The 24,490-nt window shown below is 44.0% G+C and overlaps 1 long non-coding RNA gene across 1 annotated transcript; it reads right to left on the bottom strand.

Moving 5' to 3' along the window:
- Window positions 1-11,748: 11,748 nt before the first annotated feature.
- Window positions 11,749-23,172, bottom strand: LOC106594677 (uncharacterized). Its single transcript, XR_006770398.1, has 5 exons — window positions 22,904-23,172; window positions 13,098-13,175; window positions 12,772-12,856; window positions 12,412-12,641; window positions 11,749-11,850 (listed from the first exon to the last, which is right to left on the bottom strand). It is a non-coding gene; the product is annotated as an uncharacterized lncRNA (long non-coding RNA).
- Between the last annotated feature and the right edge of the window lie 1,318 nt (window positions 23,173-24,490).

Raw genomic sequence — 24,490 nt, 5'->3', positions numbered from 1 at the left:
GACACCGCGATTGCATAAAGGAGTTCTGTATCTATAATTCTTAAAATAATTGTTATGTTTTTTGTGAACGTTTATCGTGAGTAATTTAGTAAATTCACCGGAAATTTCGGTGGGTATGCTAGTTCTGAACGTCACATGCTAATGTAAAAGCTGGTTTTTGATATAAATATGAACTTGATTGAACAAAACATGCATGTATTGTATAACATAATGTCCTAGGAGTGTCATCTGATGAAGATCATCAAAGGTTAGTGCTGCATTTAGCTGTGGTTTTGGTTTTTGTGACATTATATGTTAGCTTGAAAAATGGGTGTGTGATTATTTCTGGCTGGGTACTCTCCTGACATAATCTAATGTTTTGCTTTCGTTGTAAAGCCTTTTTGAAATCGGACAATGTGGTTAGATAAAGGAGAGTCTTGTCTTTAAAATGGTGTAAAATAGTCATATGTTTGAAAAATTGAAGTTTTGGGATTTTTGAGGAGCTTGTAATTCGTGCCATGCCCTATCATTGGATATTGGAGCGGTGTTCCGCTAGCGGAATATCTAGATGTAAGAGGTTAACGAGAGTTTTGTCTTTCAAATGGTGTAAAATAGTCATATGTTTGAGAAATCAAAGTTAGAGATTTGTTTAGGTATTTGTATTTCGCGCCACTCGATTCCACTGGCTGTTGACTAGGTGGGACGCTCACGTCCCACATAGCCCCAGGGAAGTTAAGGGGTTATAAGTTTTTGCATTTATTTTCAAATGTTCCAAATTTGACCCTTGGGTCTTGACTTGATGTGCATTTGCAATATGACAATTTACTGTGGAGCGCGCTCGCCATCTTTTTGGATTTTTGCTGTGTGACACTTGGCATTTGCCATATGACATTTGCAATACGCTTTGAATGATCTGCCGTCCATTTGAGTGGTATTGGACATCGTGTATATGTTTCGACGGTGCCAATATGTTCCCATTAATTTTGGTCCATTTCAGGGGGTCTTCCTTACTTGAATTAAGACTTATTCTTAGTCATATTCCTCACAGCAGTCAACACTCACATTTTCTAAGCCCAGGTTTTCATTGTGTTCTCTCCACCATGTTCCACACTGTAGCGGTAAGCAGAAGAACAGACATTCATTGAGGGATACACCTGAAACACACACACACACACACACACACACACACACACACACACACACACACACACACACACACACACACACACACACACACACACACACACTGGACAAACACAACACTAGACATACACACACAAACACACACAGGACACACACGCACTGGACACACACACACGGACACACAAACAAAGGTCACACACACACACACAGGACACACACACACAGGACACACACACACAGGACACACACACACTGGACACACACTCACACACAGGACACACATACACACAGACTGGAAACACCCGCACACACACACACTGGACAAACACACTGGACACACACACACAGGACACACACAGGACACACACATAGAGGACTCACATACACACAGGACACACACACATACAGGACACACACAGATACAGGACACACACTCAGGACACACACACACATACACACAAAGGACTCACACACACAAAAACAGGACACACACACACACTAACACACACATAAATGGCACACACTCACAGGACTCACACACACACATACACACACACACACTAGGGACACACAAACTGGACACACACAAAAACAGGACACACACACACACACACACACACACACACACACACACCAACACACACATAAATGACACACACACACACACACAGGACACACAGACACACAGGACTCACACACACACATTCACACACACTGGACAAACACACAAAACAGGACACACACACACACACAGGACACACATACACAGAGGACTCACACACACAGGACACACACACACACAGGACATAAACATACACAGGACACACACACACACTGAACACACTGGACACACACAGGACACACACAAACACATACACATGACTCACACTACACAGGACACAAACACACACATACACAGACCTCACACACAGGACACACACACACAGGACATACACACAGGACACACACACACACAGGAAGCACACTCACAGGACGCACACACACACAGGACATACACACACAAAGGACATACACACACAAAGGACACACACACACACACTGATTAAACACTGGACACACACACACACACACACACACACACACACAGGACATACACACACACACAGGACATACACACACACACAGGACACAACACACACACACACACACACACACACACACACACACACACACACACACACACACACACACACACACACACACACTGGACACACACAGGACACTCCAACAGACAGGACATACACACATACAGGACATAGACACAGGACACACACAAAGTGGACACACACACACTGGACACACACACACACACACACACAGGCACACACACACACACACAGGAGCACACACATAGAGGACACACATACACGCAGGACACACACAGATACAAGACACACACAGATACAGGACACACACTCAGGACACACACACATACACACAAAGGACTCACACACACACAGGGCACACACAAAAACAGGACACACACACACTAACACACACATAAATTACACACACACACAGGACTCACACACACACACATACACACACACACTGGACACACACACACTGGACACACACAAAAACAGGACACACACACCAACACACACATAAATGACACACACACACACAGGACACACAGACACACAGGACTCACACACACACACATTCACACACACTGGACACACAAACAAAAAGGACACACACATACTTGAGTTTTTCCAGGCTGCAGTGTGGATCCTCCAGTTCAGCTGAGAGCAGTCTGACTCCTGAGTCTCCTGGGTGATTGTAGCTCAGGTCCAGCTCTCTCAGGTGTGAGGGGTTTGACTTCAGAGCTGAGACCAGAGAAGAACAGCCTTCCTCTGTGACTAGACAGCCTGACAGCCTGCAAAGAGTCAAATCATATTAAAGCCACACTGCTATTCTTTGGTGGTGAAAATAGTGGCAGTATATTTTTTCAACATATTCAGATATATCAGTGTCCTGAAACCTGCCATATCTATTCATAAATTAATATATCATTATTAGAAATGACAAACTATCGAAGTATTGCTTGTAGAGAGAAAAATATATATAGTACAAATATTTGATTAGACTGACCAGACCAGTTTTAAAAGCAGTATCAGTCAAAAGACAGACAGTGAGGTATCAGATTTAGATTGTATGGAGTATACAGTCCATACCATATCTATTTTGACAGTGAAGCTAACATTTTAAATGTGGCTCTATACTCCAACATTTTGGATTTGAGATCAAATGTTTCATATGAGGTGACAGTATATAATGTCACCTTTTTATTTGAAGGTATTTTCATACATAACTGTTTTACGTTTTGAAATAAAAAAGCACTTTTCGTGTCTAGTCCCTCTATTTGAAGAAGTCATAAGTATTCTGACCAATTTACTCATACTGTATTTAAATAGTTAAAAGTTTAGTATTTGGTCGTAAACTTGATTGCATTTGCAGTTTGTTTTTGGTTGTGTTTTGGGTTATGTTTTACCCAATAGTAACTGAATGGTGGATGATGACTGGAGTAACTTTCTTTCTAAGTGAGTAGATAACATGTTTCTAAACCCTACTAAATTTATCCTGATGATGGCATAATAACGAAAATCATGAATGAGCCATGAATTATGATGAGTGAGAAAGTTACAAAGGCTACAACAAAACATGCTAACCTCTCACCATTACCAATAACAGAGGATACAACAAAACATGCTAACCTCTCACCATTACCAATAACAGAGGCTACAACAAAGCATACTAACCTCTCACCATTACCAATAACAGAGACTACAACAAAACATGCTAACCTCCCACCATTACCAATAACAGAGGATACAACAAAACATGCTAACCTCTCACTATTACCAATAACAGAGGCTACAACAAAACATGCTAACCTCTCACCATTACCAATAACAGAGACTACAACAAAACATGCTAACCTCTCACCACTACCAATAACAGAGGCTACAACAAAACATGCTAACCTCTCACCATTACCAATAACAGAGGATACAACAAAACATGCTAACCTCTCACCATTACCAATAACAGAGGCTACAACAAAACATGCTAACCTCTCACCATTACCAATAACAGAGGCTACAACAAAGCATACTAACCTCTCACCATTACCAATAACAGAGGCTACAACAAAACATGCTAACCTCTCACCATTACCAATAACAGAGGCTACAACAAAGCATGCTAACCTCTCACCATTACCAATAACAGAGGCTACAACAAAGCATGCTAACCTCTCACCATTACCAAAAACAGAGGGGGTATGATCTTTGTGCCTCTGTAACTTTCTCATTCATCATTCATTCATTATTATTCATAATCCTGGTAGCATACAAATGAACGTGGATCCCGCTAGCGGGACACCAGTCGACAACTTCCGGGAAATTGGAGAGCGCGCAATTCAAATAAATAATTGTAATATTAACCTCTTACATCTAGACGTTCCGCTAGCGGAACACCTGCTCCAATAGCCAATTATGGGCGTGGCGCGAATTACAAATTCCTCAAAAAATACAAAAACTTCCATTTTTCAAACATATGACTATTTTACACCATTTTAAAGACAAGACTCTCCTTTATCTGACCACGCTGTCCGATTTCAAAAAGGCTTTACAACGAAAGCAAAACATTAGATTATGTCAGCAGAGTACCCAGCCAGAAATAATCAGACACCCATTTTTTCAAGCTAGCATATAATGTCACATAAATCCAAACCACAGCTAAATGCAGCACTAACCTTTGATGATCTTCATCAGATGACACCCCTAGGACATTATGTTATACAATACATGCATGTTTTGTTCAATCAAGTTCATATTTATATCAAAAAACAGCTTTTTACATTAGCATGTGACGTTCAGAACTAGCATACCCACCGAAATTTCCGGTGAATTTACTAAATTACTCACGATAAACGTTCACAAAAAACATAACAATTATTTTAAGAATTATAGATACAGAACTCCTCTATGCACTCGCTATGTCCGATTTTAAAATAGCTTTTCGGTGAAAGCACATTTTGCAATATTCTCAGTAGATAGCCCAGCCATCACGGCTAGCTATTTAGACACCCAGCAAGTTTAGCACTCACCAAAGTCAGATTTACTATAAGAAAAATGTTATTACCTTTGCTGTCTTCGTCAGAATGCACTCCCAGGACTTCTACTTCAATAACAAATGTTGGTTTGGTCCCAAATAATACATAGTTATATCCAAACAGCGGCGTTTTGTTCGATGCGTTCAAGACACTATCCGAAAGGGTAAATAAGGGTTACGAGCCCGACGGCGTTTCGTGACAAAGTAAATCTAAATATTCCATTACCGTACTTCGAAGCATGTCAACCGCTGTTTAAAATCAATTTTATGCAATTTTTCTCATAAAAAAGCGATAATATTCCGACCGGCAAAGCGAGTTTTCGTTCAGAGAGAGAGAAAGTAAAAGCATGGGATCCCCTCGTGCACGAGCCTCAGTCTGATGGCCCTCTGATCGACTTCCATCCAAACGCGCTAAAGTTTTTTCAGCCAGCGGCTGGAATTACATCATTCAGCTTTTTCCCGGGTTCTGAGAGCCTATGGGAGCCGTAGGAAGTGTCACGTTACAGCAAAGATCCTAAATTTTCTTTAAACAGAGCCAAGAAGCTCAAGGAATGGTCAGAGAGGGAACTTCCTGTTTGGAATCTTCTCGGTTTTTGCCTGCCATATGAGTTCTGTTATACTCACAGACACCATTCAAACAGTTTTAGAAACTTTAGGGTGTGTTCTATCCAAAGCCAATCATTATATGCATATTCTAGTTTCTGGGCAGGAGTAATAATCAGATTAAATCAGGTACGTTTTATATCCGGCCGTGAAAATACTGCCCCCTAGCCATAACAGGTTAAACATTCATGAAAATACAAGTGCCTTATATCATTTAAAAGCTTAAAATCTTGTTAATCGAACTGCAATGTCCAATTTACAATAGACTTCACAGCGAAAGCATACATTGCGATTGTCTGAAGACAGCGCCATACAACAACATATTTTTCAACCAGCACAGGCGTCACAAAATCACAAACAGCGATAAAATAAATCACTTACTTTTTAAGATCTTCCTCTGTTTGCAATCCCAAGGGTCCCAGCTACAAGATGAATGGTCGTTTTGTTAGATTAAATCCTTCTTTATATCCCAAAAAGTCAGTTTAGTTGGCGCCATCGATTTCAGTAATCCACTCGTTCAACATGCAGACAAAGGAATCCAAAAAGGCTACTGGTAAACTTCACCCAAACAAGTCAAACGACATTTCTATTTAACCTGTCTGGGCTAGGGGGCAGTATTTTCACGGCCGGATAAAAAAACGTACCCGATTTAAACTGGTTACTACTCTTGCCCAGAAATGAGAATATGCATATAATTGGTATATTTGGATAGAAAACACTCTAAAGTTTCTAAAACTGTTTGAATGGTGTCTGTGAGTATAACAGAACTCATATGGCAGCCAAAACCTGAGAAGATTACAAGCAGGAAGTGGCCTGTCTGACAATTTATGGTCCTTCTGTTGCATCTCTATCGAAATTACAGTATCTCTGCTGTTACGTGACACTTTCTAAGGCTTCCATTGGCTCTCTAAAGCCGCCAGAAAGTGGATTGGGGCGTCTCCTGTCTCTGGGCAAAGTACAGGAGCTCTGTTTGTGAGTGGACTGCCTGGTGGCTCAGAGACAGGAGATACGCGTTCACCGAGACTTGGCCCCTTTTTTCTTCACCTGTTTGAATGAATACAAGGTTGTCCGGTTGGAATATTATCGCTATTTTACGAGGAAAATCGCTAAAAATTGATTTTAAACAGCGTTTGACATGCTTCTAAGTACGGTAAAGGAACATTTTGAAATATTTTGTCACGAAATGCGCCTGCGCATTACCCTTTGGATAGTGACTGAACACTAATGCGACAAGCAAACAAAATAACAACCGAACAGTTCCGTCAGGTGCAAAACACTAAACAGAAATTAACCACCCACCAAAACCCAAAGGAAAACAGGCTGCCTAAGTATGGCTCCCAATCAGCAACAACGATATACAGCTGTCCCTGATTGAGAGCCATACCCGGCCGAAACAAAGAAATACCAAACATAGAAAAAAGGACATAGAATGCCCACCCCAACTCACGCCCTGACCAACCAAAATAGAGACATAAAAGGATCTCCAAGGTCAGGGCCTGACAGTACCCCCCCCAAAGGTGCAGACTCCGGCCGCAAAACCTAAACCTATAGGGGAGGGTCCGGGTGGGCATCTACCCGTGGTGGCGGCTCAGGAGCAGGACACAGACCCCCGCTCCACCGCTGGCTCACCCCACTTTAAAGGCTCCCCTAGAGCGTGGTCTCTTGCCGCCGACCACGGACTGGGGACCCTCGCAGCGGGCCCCGGACTGGAGGGCGACTCTGGGAGCTCTGAACTGGAGGGCGTCTCTGTCGGTTCCGGACTGGATGGCGTCTCTGTCGGTTCCGGACTGTGGGCCGTCTCTGTCGGTTCCGGACTGTGGGCCGTCTCTGTCGGTTCCGGACTGTGGGCCGTCTCTGTCGGTTCCGGACTGTGGGCCGTCTCTGTCGGTCCCGGACTGTGGGCTGTCTCTGCTGGCTCCGGACTCTGGGCCATCTCTAGATGGGGCACTATCGCCGGAAGCTCTGGACAGGGGCACTGTCGCCGGACACTCTGGACGGGCACTGTCGCCGGACACTCTGGACGGGGCATTGTTGCTGGACACTCTGGACGGGGCACTGTTGCCGGACACTCTGGACGGGGGCACTGTTGCCGGACACTCTGGATGGGGCACTGTTGCCGGACACTCTGGACGGGGCACTGTTGCCGGAAGCTCTGGACGGGGACTGCGCACTGAAGGCCTGATGTGTGGGGCTTGCTTAGGAGGCGCCAGACTAGGGACACGCACCACAGGGCTAGTGCGAGGAGCAGGAGCAGGACGAGCTGGACTGGGCTGACGCACTGGAGTCCTGGTGCGTGGGGCTGGTACTGGAGGTACCAGACTGGAGACCCGCACCTCAAGGCTAGTGCGAGGAGCAGGAACAGGGCGTACTGGACTGTGGGATCGCACTGGAGATCTGGTGCGTAGGCTTGTTACCCATCTTCCAGGCTGAATACCCAACCTAGCCCGGGCGCGGGCGGAGCGCAGGCAGAGGACGGACTGATTCATCCCAGCTCCGGAGACACAGTACGCAGCGCCGGCGCAGGATAACCTGGACTGAGACAGCGCACCGGAGACCAGATGCGCTGAGCTGGAACACTCCGCCCCGGCTCAATGCCCACTCTCGCCCGGCAGATGTTAGAAGCTGGGATGTAGCGCACCGGGCTCTCAACGCGTACTGGGACACCGTGCTCTCTACCGCATAACACGGTGCCTGACCAGTACTACGATGCCTCCTATAAGCACGGGAAGTTGGCTCAGTATTCCATCCTGACTCAGGCCAACTTCTCGTGGGCCCCCCAAAAAATGTTTGGGGCTGCCTCTCGGGCTCCCGTAGCTCCCATAACTTGTCCTCCCAGAATCTTTGCTCCTTCTGCCAATTCCATCCATCAACCCGATGCTCCAATCCACGCTGCTTGGTCTTCTTATGGTGGGTGGTTCTGTAACGGTCTTCGTCGGCCTCGGATGAAGGGGAAGAGAAATCAGACCAATTGGCTCCCAATCAGCAACAACGATATACAGCTGTCCTTGATTGAGAGCCATACCCGGCCGAAACAAAGAAATACCAAACATAGAAAAAGGACATAGGACATAGAATGCCCACTCGAACTCACGCCCTGACCAACAAAAATAGAGACATCAAAGGATCTCCAAGGTCAGGCGTGACAACTCTTAAATGAAAATAAACTATAATATTTCATACGGAAAGTAGTATGAATGTGAGGGGTTTGAAACAAGCCTGAAACCTTGAATAAAGACTGTTGACATCTAGTGGAAGTCATAGGAATTGCAATCTGGGAACTGGATTTACATATAGCCAATAGGTTTGCATTGGAAGAGCCTGGGACCTAAAACAAAACAAATTCAGTTGGATATTCTTCAGATTTTTTTGTTCCATATCAATTCTGTTATAGTCACAGACATTATTTCAACAGTTGTAGAAACTTCTAAGTGTTTTCTACCCAATGCTACCAATTAAATGCATATCCTAGCTTTTGGGCTTGAGTAACAGGCAGTTTACTTTGGGTATGTCAGTCAGGCGGAAATTCAGGAAACTAGACGCTATCCCTAAGAAGTTTTTACATTATAACTGCCTTGTTCAGGGGATTAAATAAAAGGCGACATTCTGTACTGTTGCCTAATATGAAACATTCTATCTTAAATCCAAAATGCTGGAGCATAGCACCACATTTAAAACTGTAAGCTTCACTGTCCAAACACATATGGTGTGGACTATGTGTGCCCGTTAAACACATGTGGATCTGGTGAACAGTTATCACTTGTTGACCAACTACAGGAATACTGACCTCAGAGTCTCCAGTTTACAGTGGGGATTCCCCAGCCCAGCAGAGAGCAGCTTCACTCCTGAATCCTTCAGGTCATTGTTACTCAGATCCAGCTCTCTCAGGTGTGAGGGGTTTGACCTCAGAGCTGAGACCAGAGAAGCACAGCCTTCCTCTGTGACTCCACAGCCTGACAGCCTGACAAAGAAATCATCATGACTTCACAAACACACTGTTAATTTAACTAGTGTCAGATGCAAATGGTTTATTCTCTCAAACAACATATAGATTCATCTTCCGTCTCCAAGAATTGTATGGTCATAATGTTATACCAATGCACTGATTCAGTAAGTTTTCAATAATAAATATTTTAATCTAAACTGAATATTTCTTCCTGATAATTAGTTCTTATATGTCATTTTATGTACTCACAGAGCAGCTCTGGAGGCTTTGACCACTGGCAGCAGCCTCAGAAGACCTTCCTCTGATCTGGAGTATTTCTTCAGGTCAAACACATCCAGCTCCTTTTCTGAAGTCAATAACACAAAGACCAGAGCTGACCACTGTGCAGGTAAGAGTTTGGCTTCTGAGAGACCTCCTAATCTCAGGTAGCTTTGGACCTCCTCCACTAGAGAATGGTCATTCAGTTCATTCAGACAGTGGAACAGATTGATGCTCCTCTCTGGAGAGGGATTCTCCTTGATCTTCTTCTTGATGTACTTGACTGTATCTTCATGGCTCTGTGAGCTGCTTCTTGTCTTTGTCGGTAGACCTCGTAAGTGCTTCTGATTGGACTCCAGTGAGAGGCCCAGAAGGAAGCGGAGGAAAAGGTCCAGGTTTCCCGTCTCATTTTGTAAGGCTTTATCCACAGCACTCTTGTAGACAGTAGCTTCAGGCTTCAGCGCAAAATAGTTAATGGTCGTTGATTGCGGTTCGGCCATTAGATTCTCATTGTTGTTGATGAATGAGAGGAACACATATACAGCAGCCAGAAACTCCTGAATGCTCAAATGCACGAAGCAGTACACCTTGTTCTGGTACAGCCCACATTCCTCTTTAAAGAGCTGTGTGCACAATCCTGAGTACACTGAGGCTTCATTGACATCAATGCCAGCCTCTTTCAGGTCTTCTTCATAGAAAATCAGATTGCCCTTCACAAGCTGTTGAAAAGCCAGTTTTCCCAGTGACAGAATGCTCTCCTGATTCCAGTGTGGACCTGTCTCTTCTTTCCCAAGATACTTTTCATTCTTCTGTTTGGTATGAAACTCCACAAGGTGTGTGTACATCTCAGTCAGAGTCTTGGGCATCTCTTCTCTCTCTTATGTTTCAGCATGTGTTCAAGGACTGTTGCAGAAATCCAACAGAAGACTGGAATGTGGCACATGATGTGAGGCTCCTTGATGTCTTTATGTGTGAGATGATTCTGCTGGCCAGGTCCTCATCACTGAATCTCTTCCTGAAGTACTCCTCCTTCTGTGGGTCATTGAACCCTCGTACCTCTGTCACCTGGTCAACACACCATGAAGGGATAATATTGGCTGCTGCAGGTCGGGTAGTTATCCAGATGAGAGCAGAAGGAAGCAGATTTCCCTTGATGAGATTTGTCAGCAGAACATCCACTGAGGTTGACTCTGTGGACGTCACAACAGATCTTGTTATTCTGGAAGTCTAGGGGCAGTCGGCACTCATCCAGACCATCAAATATGAACAGAACTTTGTACTTGTCATAGTTGGAGATTCTTGATTGTTTGGTTTCCATTGAGAAGTGATTGAGAAGTTCAATGAAAGTGTGTTTGTCTCCTTTCATCAAATTCAGCTCCCGAAAAGGAAATGAAAATACAAATTTTACATCCTGATTTGCTTTTCCTTCAGCCCAGTCCAGAATGAACTTCTGCACAGAGACTGTTTTTCCAATGCCAGCGACTCCTTTGTCAGCACAGCTCTGAAACGTTGGTCTTGTCCAGTTAAGGGTTTGAAGATGTCGTTACATTTGATTGGAGTCTCTGGTCTTGCTTGTTTCCTGGTTGTTGTCTCTATCTGTCTCAGCTCATGTTCATTATTGACCTCTCCTGTTCCACCCTCTGTGATGTAGAGCTCTGTGTAGATCTTATTGAGAAGTGTTGGGTTTCCTTGTTTAGCGATCCCCTCAAATACACATTGAAACTTCTTCTTTAGATTAGATTTGAGTTCACGTTGGCAAATCACAGCAAGCTCATCTGAATCTAGGAATAACACAGAGGACATTAATATTACGTCTGTTTTAATGCCTACAGTATTGTAGGACTGTTACAAAGTTTTAAATTATAATAATTTATTATCTTAACTGACTGTGTAAATGTGTAAATGTTTTCATAATGCATTACAGACTGGTGTGACTGATTATATTATTATTGATGGTATTATTAATGTTCTCTCTCTCTCTCTCTTTGTAGTGCTGCTGATCCTGTTTCTACTGGTCTGCCTGTGGATAAGGAACTCTGACCTGTTCACCAGATCGTGATACCTTGTCCCGATCTCTCTCTCTCTCTCTCTCTCTCTCTCTCTCTTTCTCTCTCTCTCTGCCTCTCTCTCTCTCTCTCTCTCTCTCTCTCTCTCTCTCTCTCTCTCTCTCTCTCTCTAAATTAATCAACACAACACATCGCTGCTACTACCTGATGAGGTCACTAGGTGTTTTGTTAAGGCTGCTACAATATCATTGAGTTACATAGCTACCTTAGCTGTACATTAGCTACAGATTTTAAATGTTACAAAACTGCATTCAACATTCGGCAGACAGCTCTTACATTTCTCCAGTGTGTCAGCAAGCTCCTTCTGGTTCATTTCCCTCAGGACGTGCAATGTGATCTTCAGAGCCCCCTCTCTGGCACTTCTCTCCTGCTTCTCATCTTCAGCACCCACCACTTCCTTATCCTGCTTCTGACTCTCAAAGCCTTCTGGGAGTTCTGGACTAAGAATCCTCTTGAACATCTTCAGCTCGTTTCTTCACAAATGTAATAATATTCTCTTCAAGCAACTGAAAAAAATTAAGTGAATAAGTTAAGCAAGAGAAGAAATGCTTTCTCATTAACACATTAATGAATGATTGGCAGATCAACTTTACTTGAGGTAAACAAAAACAAAGTGTACATAACAGGACCACATACACTGAATATGGAGGCCAGGTCTGTTTGATGACTCTGGGAAGACTGACCACTGAGAATCTCTGACTCTGATCTCTCCTGTTGGTTTCTGTGGACAAACCATGACATTACGTCTCCTCATCCAGGGAGTACACACACACACACACACACACACACACACACACACACACACACACGAACACATGGAGGGAATTAGGACTATGAAATGGACAAAATGATTAGCCTATGGATTATGAAAACAACAAAAAGAAATGGGAAAATGGGAGAGGAGAAATGACTAGAGACAGTGTTGTTTAACTCACTGACCATGACCCATGAGTTCTTCTTACCTTTGTTCAGTAGAAAAGTCTCCCTCTCTAAAGTCTATAGGACGTTCCATAGACCAGTCACTCTTCATGGACACACAGCTGGGTACAGGGGAGGCTAGATTATCCTGCTTGATTGGACTTCCACACAACAGAGACAAACATTACATCTCTCATCTACTCTGAGCTCAGATGGGGAAACATAAGAAGAGTTTCATTCTAAAACACAACATATCACTTTACAGAAATGTTCGTAAATGTGCCTTTATTGTTTAAAGAAATTATGAAAGAGATTGTTGTGTTTTTTCACTATCTAATCATGGCATGGGATTGTTCAATAACAGACATGTATTTGATTGTAATCTATCACCTGATGGTTTCATTTCAGAGAGACAAATAATCATGTTTTTTGTTGCTAAATGCTACATACCTGTCTCACGCTCAGAGAAATCAGTAGTACTGCTAGGTTTTATACAGTAATAATATATATCTGTCTCACTCTCAGAGAAATCAGTAGTACTGCTAGGTTTTACACAGTAATAATATATATCTGCCTCACTCTCAGAGAAATCAGTAGTACTGCTAGGGTTTACACAGTAATAATATATATCTGCCTCACTCTCAGAGACATCAGTAGTACTGCTAGGTTTTATACAGTAATAATATATATCTGTCTCTCTCTCAGAGAAATCAGTAGTACTGCTAGGTTTTACACTGTATCTATATATAGGCCTCACTCTCAGAGAAATCAGTAGTACTGCTAGGTTTTACACAGTAATAATATATATCTGTCTCACTCTCAGAGAAATCAGTAGTTCTGCTAGGTTTTATACAGTAATAATATATATCTGCCTCACTCTCAGAGAAATCAGTAGTACTGCTAGGTTTTACACAGTAATAATATATATCTGCCTCACCTCAGAGACATCAGTGAGTACTGCTAGGTTTTATACAGTAATAATATATATCTGTCTCTCTCTCAGAGAAATCAGTAGTACTGCTAGGTTTTACACTGTATCTATATATATGCCTCACTCTCAGAGAAATCAGTAGTACTGCTAGGTTTTACACAGTAATAATATATATCTGTCTCACTCTCAGAGAAATCAGTAGTTCTGCTAGGTTTTATACAGTAATAATATATATCTGCCTCACTCTCAGAGTAATCAGTAGTACTGGTAGGTTTTATACAGTAATAATATATATCTGCCTCACTCTCAGAGTAATCAGTAGTAATACTAGGTTTTATACAGTCAAATGTAACAAGTAACTATAAGAACTGTACAAATGAATCATTGTTATTAACGTTGCACTTGAAAACGCTCGTACTCTAACATCTCCCTCAGACCACTAGAACAGCTGAGTAATCTACCTCTTGTCTCAGACCACTAGAACAGCTGAGTGATCTACCTCCTCCCCTCAGACCACTAGAACAGCTGGAGTAATCTACCTCCTCCCTCAGACCACTAGAACAGCTGAGTAATTTACCTCCTGTCTCAGACCACTAGAACAGCTGAGTGATCTACCTCCTGTCTCAGACCACTAGAAAAGCTGAGTAATTTACCTCCTGTCTCAGACAACTAGAACTGCTGAGTAATCTAAAACCTGTCTCCAGACCACTAGAGCAGCTGAGTAATCTACCTCCACCGTCAGACCACTGTAGAACAGCTGAGTGATCTACCTCCTTCCTCAGACCACTAGAACAGCTGAGTAATCTAAAACCTGTCTCAGACCACTAGAGCAGCTGAGTAATCTACCTCCACCCTCAGACCACTGTAGAACAGCTGAGTGATCTACCTCTCCCTCAGACCACTGTAGAACAGCTGAGTGATGTACCTCCTCCCCTCAGACCACTAGAACAGCTGAGTGATCTACCTCCTGTCTCAGACCACTAGAACAGCTGAGTGATCTACCTCCTCCCTCAGACCACTGTAGAACAGCTGAGTGATCTACCTCCTCCATCAGACCACTAGAACAGCTGAGTAATCTACCTCCTGTCTCAGACCACTGTAGAACAGCTGAGTGATCTACCTCCTCCCTCAGACCACTAGAACAGCTGAGTGATCTACCTCCTCCCCTCAGACCACTAGAACAGCTGGAGTAATCTACCTCCTGTCTCAGACCACTAGAACAGCTGAGTAATCTACCTCCTGTCTCAGACCACTAGAACAGCTGAGTAATCTACCTCCTCCCTCAGACCACTAGAACAGCTGAGTAATCTACCTCCTGTCTCAGACCACTAGAACAGCTGAGTAATCTAAAACCTGTCTCAGACCACTAGAACAGCTGAATAATCTACCTCCACACTCAGACCACTAGAACAGCTGAGTAATCTACCTCCTCCTCAGACCACTGTAGAACAGCTGAGTGATCTACCTCCTCCCTCAGACCACTGTAGAACAGCTGAGTGATCTACCTCCTCCCTCAGACCACTAGAACAGCTGAGTGATCTACCTCCTGTCTCAGACCACTAGAACAGCTGAGTAATCTACCTCCTCCCTCAGACCACTATAACAGCTGAGTAATCTACCTCCTCCCTCAGACCACTATAACAGCTGAGTGATCCACCTCCTCCCCTCAGACCACTAGAACAGCTGAGTAATCTACCTCCTGTCTCAGACAACTAGAACAGCTGAGTGATCTACCTCCTCCCTCAGACCACTAGAACAGCTGGAGTAATCTACCTCCTCCCTCAGACCACTAGAACAGCTGAGTAATCTAAAAACCTGTCTCAGACCACTAGAACAGCTGAGTAATCTACCTCCTCCCTCAGACAACTAGAACAGCTGAGTAATCTACCTCCTGTCTCAGACCACTAGAACAGCTGAGTGATCTACCTCCTGTCTCAGACCACTAGAACAGCTGAGTAATCTACCTCCTGTCTCAGGCCACTAGAACAGCTGAGTAATCTACCTCCTCCCTCAGACCACTGTAGAACAGCTGAGTGATCTACCTCCTCCCTCAGACCACTGTAGAACAGCTGAGTGATCTTATCCTCCCCTCAGACCACTAGAACAGCTGAGTGATCTACCTCCTGTCTCAGACCACTAGAAGAGCTGAGTAATCTACTTCCTCCCTCAGACAACTAGAACAGCTGAGTAATCTACCTCCACCCTCAGACCAATAGAACAGCTGAGTAATCTACCTCCTCCCTCAGACCACTATAGAACAGCTGAGTGACCTACCTCCTCCCCTCAGATCACTGTAGAACAGCTGAGTGATCTACCTCCTCCCTCAGACCACTGGAACAGCTGAGTGATCTACCTCCTGTCTCAGACCACTGTAGAACAGCTGGAGTGATCTACCTCCTCCCTCAGACCACTAGAACAGCTGAGTGATCTACCTCCTCCCTCAGACCACTGTAGAACAGCTGAGTGATCTACCTCCTTCCTCAGACCACTAGAACAGCTGAGTAATCTACCTCCCTATCTCAGACCACTAGAACAGCTGAGTGATCTACCTCCTGTCTCAGACCACTAGAACAGCTGAGTAATCTACCTCCTCCCTCAGACCACTATAACAGCTGAGTGATCTACCTCCTCCCTCAGACCACTGTAGAACAGCTGAGTGATCCACCTCCTCCCTCAGACCACTAGAACAGCTGAGTAATCTACCTCCTGTCTCAGACCACTGTAAAACAGCTGAGTGATCTACCTCCTGTCTCAGACCACTAGAACAGCAGAGTAATCTACCTCCTCCCTCAGACCACTGTAGAACAGCTGAGTCATCGACCTCCTGTCTCAGACCACTAGAACAGCTGAGTAATCTACCTCCTGTCTCAGACAACTAGAACAGCTGAGTGATCTACCTCCTCCCTCAGACCACTTGTAGAACAGCTGAGTCATCTACCTCCTCCCTCAGACCACTAGAACAGCTGAGTCATCTACCTCCTCCCTCAGACCACTAGAACAGCTGAGTAATCTAAAACCTGTCTCAGACCACTAGAACAGCTGAGTAATCTACCTCCACCCTCAGACCACTAGAACAGCTGAGTAATCTACCTCCTCCCTCAGACCACTGTAGAACAGCTGAGTGATCTACCTCCTCCCCCAGACCACTGTAGAACAGCTGAGTGATCTACCTCCTCCCTCAGACCACTAGAACAGCTGAGTGATCAACCTCCTCCCCTCAGACCACAGTAGAACAGCTGAGTGATCTACCTCCTCCCTCAGACCACTGTAGAACAGCTGAGTGATCTACCTCCCTCCCTCAGACCACTGTAGAACAGCTGAGTGATCTACCTCCTCCTCAGACCACTAGAACAGCTGAGTGATCTACCTCCTGTCTCAGACCACTAGAAGAGCTGAGTAATCTACTTCATCCCTCAGACCACTAGAACAGCTGAGTAATCTACCTCCACCTCAGACCACTAGAACAGCTGAGTAATCTACTTCCTCCCTCAGACCACTAGAACAGCTGAGTGATCTACCACCTCCCTCAGACCACTGTAGAACAGCTGAGTGACCTACCTCCTCCCTCAGATCACTGTAGAACAGCTGAGTGATCTACCTCCTCCCTCAGACCACTGGAACAGCTGAGTGATCTACCTCCTGTCTCAGACCACTGTAGAACAGCTGAGTGATCTACCTCCTGTCTCAGACCACTAGAACATCTGAGTGATCTACCTCCTCCCTCAGACCACTAGAACAGCTGAGTGATCTACCTCCTGTCTCAGACCACAGTAGAACAGCTGAGTAATCTACCTCCTCCTCAGACCACTAGAACAGCTGAGTGATCTACCTCCTGTCTCAGACCACTAGAACAGCTGAGTTATCTACCTCCTCCCCTCAGACCACTAGAACATCTGGAGTGATCTACCTCCTCCCTCAGAACACTGTAGAACAGCTGAGTGATCTACCTCCTTCCTCAGACCACTAGAACATCTGAGTGATCTACCTCCTCCTCAGAACACTGTAGAACAGCTGAGTGATCTACCTCCTCCCTCAGACCACTGTAGAACAGCTGAGTAATCTACCTCCTGTCTCAGACCACTAGAACAGCTGAGTAATCTACCTCCTCCCTCAGACCACTAGAACAGCTGAGTGATCTACCTCCTCCCTCAGACCACTAGAACAGCTGAGTGATCTACCTCCTCCTCAGACCACTGTAGAACAGCTGAGTGATCTACCTCCTCCCTCAGACCACTGTAGAACAGCTGAGTGATCTCCCTCAGACCACTAGAACAGCTGAGTGATCTACCTCCTCCTCAGACCACTAGAACAGCTGAGTAATCTACTCCTGTCTCAGACCACTAGAACAGCTGAGTAATCTACTTCCTCCCTCAGACCACTAAAACAGCTGAGTAATCTCCCTCCACACTCAGACCACTAGAACAGCTGAGTAATCTACTTCCTCCCTCAGACCACTAGAACAGCTGAGTGATCTACTTCCTCCCTCAGACCACTAGAACAGCTGAGTAATCTACCTACTGTCTCAGACCACTAGAACAGCTGAGTAATCTACCTCCTGCCTCAGACCACTAGAACAGCTGAGTAATCTACCTCCCCTGTCTCAGACCACTAGAACAGCTGAGTGATCTACCTCCTCCCTCAGACCACTAGAACAGCTGAGTGATCTACCTCCTCCCTCAGACCACTGTAGAACAGCTGAGTGATCTACCTCCTCCCTCAGACCACTAGAACAGCTGAGTAATTTACCTCCTGTCTCAGACCACTAGAACAGCTGAGTAATCTACTTCTCCCTCAGACCACTGTGAGAACAGCTGAGTGATCTACCTCCTCCCCTCAGACCACTAGAACAGCTGAGTAATCTACCTCCTCCCTCAGACCACTAGAACAGCTGAGTGATCTACAACCTGTCTCAGACCACTAGAACAGCTGAGTAATCTACCTCCTCCCTCAGACCACTGTAGAACAGCTGAGTAATCTACCTCCTCCCTCAGACCACTGTAGAATAGCTGAGTGATCTACCTCCTCCTTCAGACCACTAGAACAGCTGAGTAATCTACCTCCTCCCCTCAGACCACTAGAACATCTGAGTGATCTACCTCCTCCCTCAGAACACTGTAGAACAGCTGAGTGATCTACCTCCTTCCTCAGACCACTAGAACATCTGAGTGATCTACCTCCCCTCCCTCAGAACACTGTAGAACAGCTGAGTGATCTACCTCCTCCCTCAGACCACTGTAGAACAGCTGAGTAATCTGCCTCCCTGTCTCAGACCACTAGAACAGCTGAGTAATCTACCTCCTCCCTCAGACCACTAGAACAGCTGAGTGATCTACCTCCTCCCTCAGACCACTAGAACAGCTGAGTGATCTACCTCCTCCCTCAGACCACTAGAACAGCAGAGTGATCTACCTCCTGTCTCAGACCACTAGAACAGCTGAGTAATCTACCTCCTGTCTCCAGACCACTAGAACAGCTGAGTAATCTACTTCCTCCCCTCAGACCACTAAAACAGCTGAGTAATCTCCCTCCACACTCAGACCACTAGAACAGCTGAGTAATCTACTTCCTCCCTCAGACCACTAGAACAGCTCGAGTGATCTACTTCCTCCCCTCAGACCACTAGAACAGCTGAGTAATCTACCTACTGTCTCAGACCACTAGAACAGCTGAGTAATCTACCTCCTGCCTCAGACCACTAGAACAGCTGAGTAATCTACCTCCTGTCTCAGACCACTAGAACAGCTGAGTGATCTACCTCCTGTCTCAGACCACTGTAGAACAGCTGAGTGATCTCCCTCAGACCACTAGAACAGCTGGAGTGATCTACCCCTCCCTCAGACCACTAGAACAGCTGAGTGATCTACCTCCTCCCTCAGACCACTGTAGAACAGCTGAGTGATCTACCTCCTCCTCAGACCACTAGAACAGCTGAGTAATTTACCTCCTGTCTCAGACCACTAGAACAGCTGAGTAATCTACTTCCTCCCTCAGACCACTGTAGAACAGCTGAGTGATCTACCTCCTCCCTCAGACCACTAGAACAGCTGAGTAATCTACCTCCCCTATCTCAGACCACTAGAACAGCTGAGTGATCTACAACCTGTCTCAGACCACTAGAACAGCTGAGTAATCTACCTCCTCCTCAGACCACTGTAGAACAGCTGAGTAATCTACCTCCTCCCTCAGACCACTGTAGAACAGCTGAGTGATCTACCTCCTCCTTCAGACCACTAGAACAGCTGAGTAATCTACCTCTCCTCAGACCACTAGAACAGCTGAGTAATCTACCTCCTCCCTCAGACCACTAGAACAGCTGAGTAATCTACCTCCTCCCTCAGACCACTAGAACAGCTGAGTGATCTACCTCCTGTCTCAGACCACTAGAACTGCTGAGTGATCTACCTCCTTCCTCAGACCACTGTAGAACAGCTGAGTCATCTACCTCCTCCTCAGACCACTGTAGAACAGCTGAGTGATCTACCTCCTGTCTCAGACCACTAGAACAGCTGAGTAATCTACCTCCTCCCTCAGACCACTAGAACAGCTGAGTGATCTACCTCCTGTCTCAGACCACTGTTGAACAGCTGAGTGATCTACCTCCTTCCTCAGACCACTGGAACAGCTGAGTAATCTACCTCCTCCCTCAGACCACTGTAGAACAGCTGAGTGATCTACCTCCTGTCTCAGACCACTAGAACAGCTGAGTGATCTACCTCCTCCCTCAGACCACTCTAGAACAGCTGAGTAATCTACCTCCTTTCTCAGACCACTAGAACAGCTGAGTAATCTACCTCCTTTCTCAGACCACTAGAACAGCTGAGTGATCTACCTCCTCCCTCAGACCACTGTAGAACCGCTGAGTGAGTCGTTAAATGCTTTTTTTGCCCTTCCATGTGACTTTATACACAGAAGACCTCTGCTAAACATAGAATCACATGGTTTATCAGTCTCTCTGTAACCCCCGATAACTACAAAGTTGCCAATATCTTTACAATTGATTCAAACAAGGGACGTTTGAAATTATGCTTCAAATGAAAACCGAGATGACTGCATTAAAATATCAGCAGTAGGCTTTAGGTCAATTTCAATCATATTGAAATATATTCCATGTTCAATATATTGACTTCTATTTTGCTACTTGTAGGCTACTGTCTGTAATTTGTCTCAATATATTTCATGATGTGTAACCTAACATGAACACAATGATGTGCCAAATCTGTGATTTAGCGCACTTTTATTGGGTAAACATTAGAATAAGCCTCCTCAATATTTGCTGCCATAGGTGATACAATTTCTCGAGGTGCTGAGCCGTCATCAGTTTTGTGAAATAGTTATAATGTTAAGGAAAGATTTGAATGGAGAAAACTGATCTGAGAGCAGTGCTCCCTTTTTTCCCATCCTATCAGTATTGATACATGATCCACCAGACGTGATACCTTTGTAGTGCTGCTGATCCAGTTTCTACTGGTCTGACTGAGGATATGAACTCTGACCTGTCCACCAGACGTGATACCTTGTAGTGCTGCTGATCCAGTTTCTACTGGTACGACTGAGGATATGAACTCTGACCTGTTCACCTGACGTGATACCTTGTAGACTGGTGTGACGATTATATTATTATTGATGGTATTATTAATTCTCCCCCTCTCTCCCCTTTCCTCCTACCTTTTCTACCCCTCTCTCTACCTCTCCTCTCTCTACCCTCTCCTCTACCCTCTCTCTCTGAATACTAGGCTATGAAGAGCCAACTGACATTTACTCCTGAGGTGCTGGCCACTCCTCAGAGCCTGGTTCCTCTCTAAGTTTCTTCCTAGGTTCCTGCTATTCCAGGGAGTTTTTCCTAGCCACCGCGCTTCTACATCTGCATTGCTTGCTGTTTGGGGTTTTAGACTGGGTTTCTATTTAAGCCCTTTGTGACAACTGCTGATGTAAAAAATGTCTACTGTTAACGCATATGAAGCAGACCAGGCCAGGGTTTGGGGTTTGACAAGTCAATTGAAGAGGTAAAAATGACTTCCTTATTTGTTAATTTTGGAAAATGTTCTGTCTTAAGTAATTTAACTTGTTATTACTCCAACCTCATGAAAGGGACAAACTGACACATTTCCATGTTGGTCAAAACAACTTTATACTGAAGGAGTGGCTTTGATTTGACGGCCTGGAACAGTTCGGGCGAGATGACCGTTCGACCCGATGACATGTTCTTACGCACACGGTTCAAATAAACCAAATTGAATTTGTCACATGCGCGGAATACAACAGGTTTACACTTTACCATGAAGTCGCTTACTGACGAGCCCTTTCCAAAAAATGCAGAAAACACTCGTAGGTAAGAAAAATGTGCTAAATAAAAAAAGGAAATAGTAACACAATAGAGTAACAATAATGAGGCTATAAGGAGTACCAGTACTGAGTCAATGTGCAGGGGTACCAGGTAGTTGAGGTAATAATGAGACTATAAGGAGTACCAGTACTGAGTCAATGTGCAGGGGTACCAGGTAGTTGAGGTAATAATGAGACTATAAGGAGTACCAGTACTGAGTCAATGTGCAGGAGTACCAGGTAGTTGAGGTAATAATGAGACTATAAGGTGTACCAGTACTGAGTCAATGTGCAGGGGTAGCAGGTAGTTGAGGTAATGAGGTAATATGTACATGTAGTGTAGGGTTAAAAGTGACTAGGCAATCAAGATAGAGATTACATCTCCTCATCCAGGGACAGCACACACACACTCTCTCACACACACAAAGGGAGAGAACGTTGTGTTTGTTTAATATTGTTTTAGGACTATGAAAATGGACAAAGGGATTAGCCTATGGATTATGAAAACAACAAAAAGAAATGGGAAAAAGGGAGAGGAGAAATGACTAGAGACAGTGTTGTTTAACTCACTGACCATGACCCATGAGTTCTTCTTACCTTTGTTCAGTAGAAAAGTCTCCCCTCTAAACACTATAGGTTCACCCATAGACCAGTCACTCTTCATGGACACACAGCTGGGTACAGGGGAGGCTGGTCTCTCCTGCTGATTGGTCTTCAACACAACAGAGACAAACATAACATCTCTCATCTACTCTGAACTCAGATGGGGGAAACATAAGAGATTCATTCTTAAATGCTATATATCCATTTTCTGAAACGTTTGTAAATTAATTGTTTAAAGAAATTATGAAAGAAAATATATTTTTTTTCACTAGATAATCAAGGCATAGGGTTGTTCAATGACAGACATGCATTTGTTCAAAATCTATCACTTGATGGTGTCATTTCAGAGGGACAAATAATAATGTTTTTTTCCGCAAATTGTTATATATCTGCCTCACCCTCAAATGTGACCAAACGGCTGAATTTTTGTCTTATGTAGCAAAATTTGAAAAAGAAGTGTTTTTTACATTGGATAAAAGTAGAGACTCAGGGCTATAAAATGGTGTATCATACACTACAGTTGAGGAACAATGGGAAAGTCATTCTGCTTTGAATGTTGATAAACTTGTAACCTCATTTTTGAGAAAATGTCCTTTGAACATTTTGGTATCTACTGGAGAGCTCTTCTTTGTCTACAGGGCTGTTACTTTGGCAGATAACGTCACCTATCTAAATAAATAGTTATATATATATATATAACTCTATATAAAAGACAAGTCACACTCTTGTCTTTTTAAATATATATATATATATATATATATATATATATATTTATAATTAAATAAATGTATGTTGTTTTGGTTTATGTCCAGTTTCAATGTTTGTTATGATATAAGTGGTTTTGGTTGTAAGTGGTAAGATGAACTAAAAAGATTTTATATTTGACAATTCTTAGTAATTACTACTTTAGTAAGGAATTACACATTATTCAGTACTACTGCAGTTGCTACATAATCCCAATAGATGGCAGCATAAGACCACAAATTACATTTTCAGAAGATAAGTTTAGTTTTCTCCCTGGATACACCACCACTCCCCCTCACAGGAAAACTCCTGTGTGAGCTTCTTTCTGTCCCTTTTCCACACTGCTACGCAAGAGGAAGGACTGAAAAAGCATTTAACAGATTACTGTGACGTAATATAATGATGATTATCAATAAGCCTGAACATTAATTTAGTCACCTCTTCCATGTACATTCATTGTCAAATTCATCAACCTGCTCTGCCTTCTCCCGCTAGTAGTCAACTCAGCCTCGCTAAAAAGCTTGTGTCGTCACTCTGCCTTCTCGAGGGGCATGTTGAGGTAAATTTGCTAACCGGGAGGGTTGAATGATGCTAATTTATTGGAGGTCTGGAAGACTTGTCTTTTCTATTCCGGGAGGTTGTTTACTCGCAATATCAGATATTAACATGATTTTTTTATAACGCATGTATGCTAAGGTTGAGGTTCTGACTAGTGATATTTACCCGGGGTTCCTTTAACACTGCTATAGTCACGTTTGTTTTGCTCTCCCAAAAGTAACACAGGCGCTAATACGAGATATATAGCTAACTAAAGTAATGTAACCATTTTAGAAAATC

This window comes from Salmo salar, chromosome ssa06 (assembly GCF_905237065.1).
Source record: "Salmo salar chromosome ssa06, Ssal_v3.1, whole genome shotgun sequence".
Taxonomy (NCBI): domain Eukaryota; kingdom Metazoa; phylum Chordata; class Actinopteri; order Salmoniformes; family Salmonidae; genus Salmo; species Salmo salar.
The sequence above is the reverse complement of the archived record's forward strand: the minus strand, read 5'-3'. Positions and strand labels throughout refer to the sequence as shown.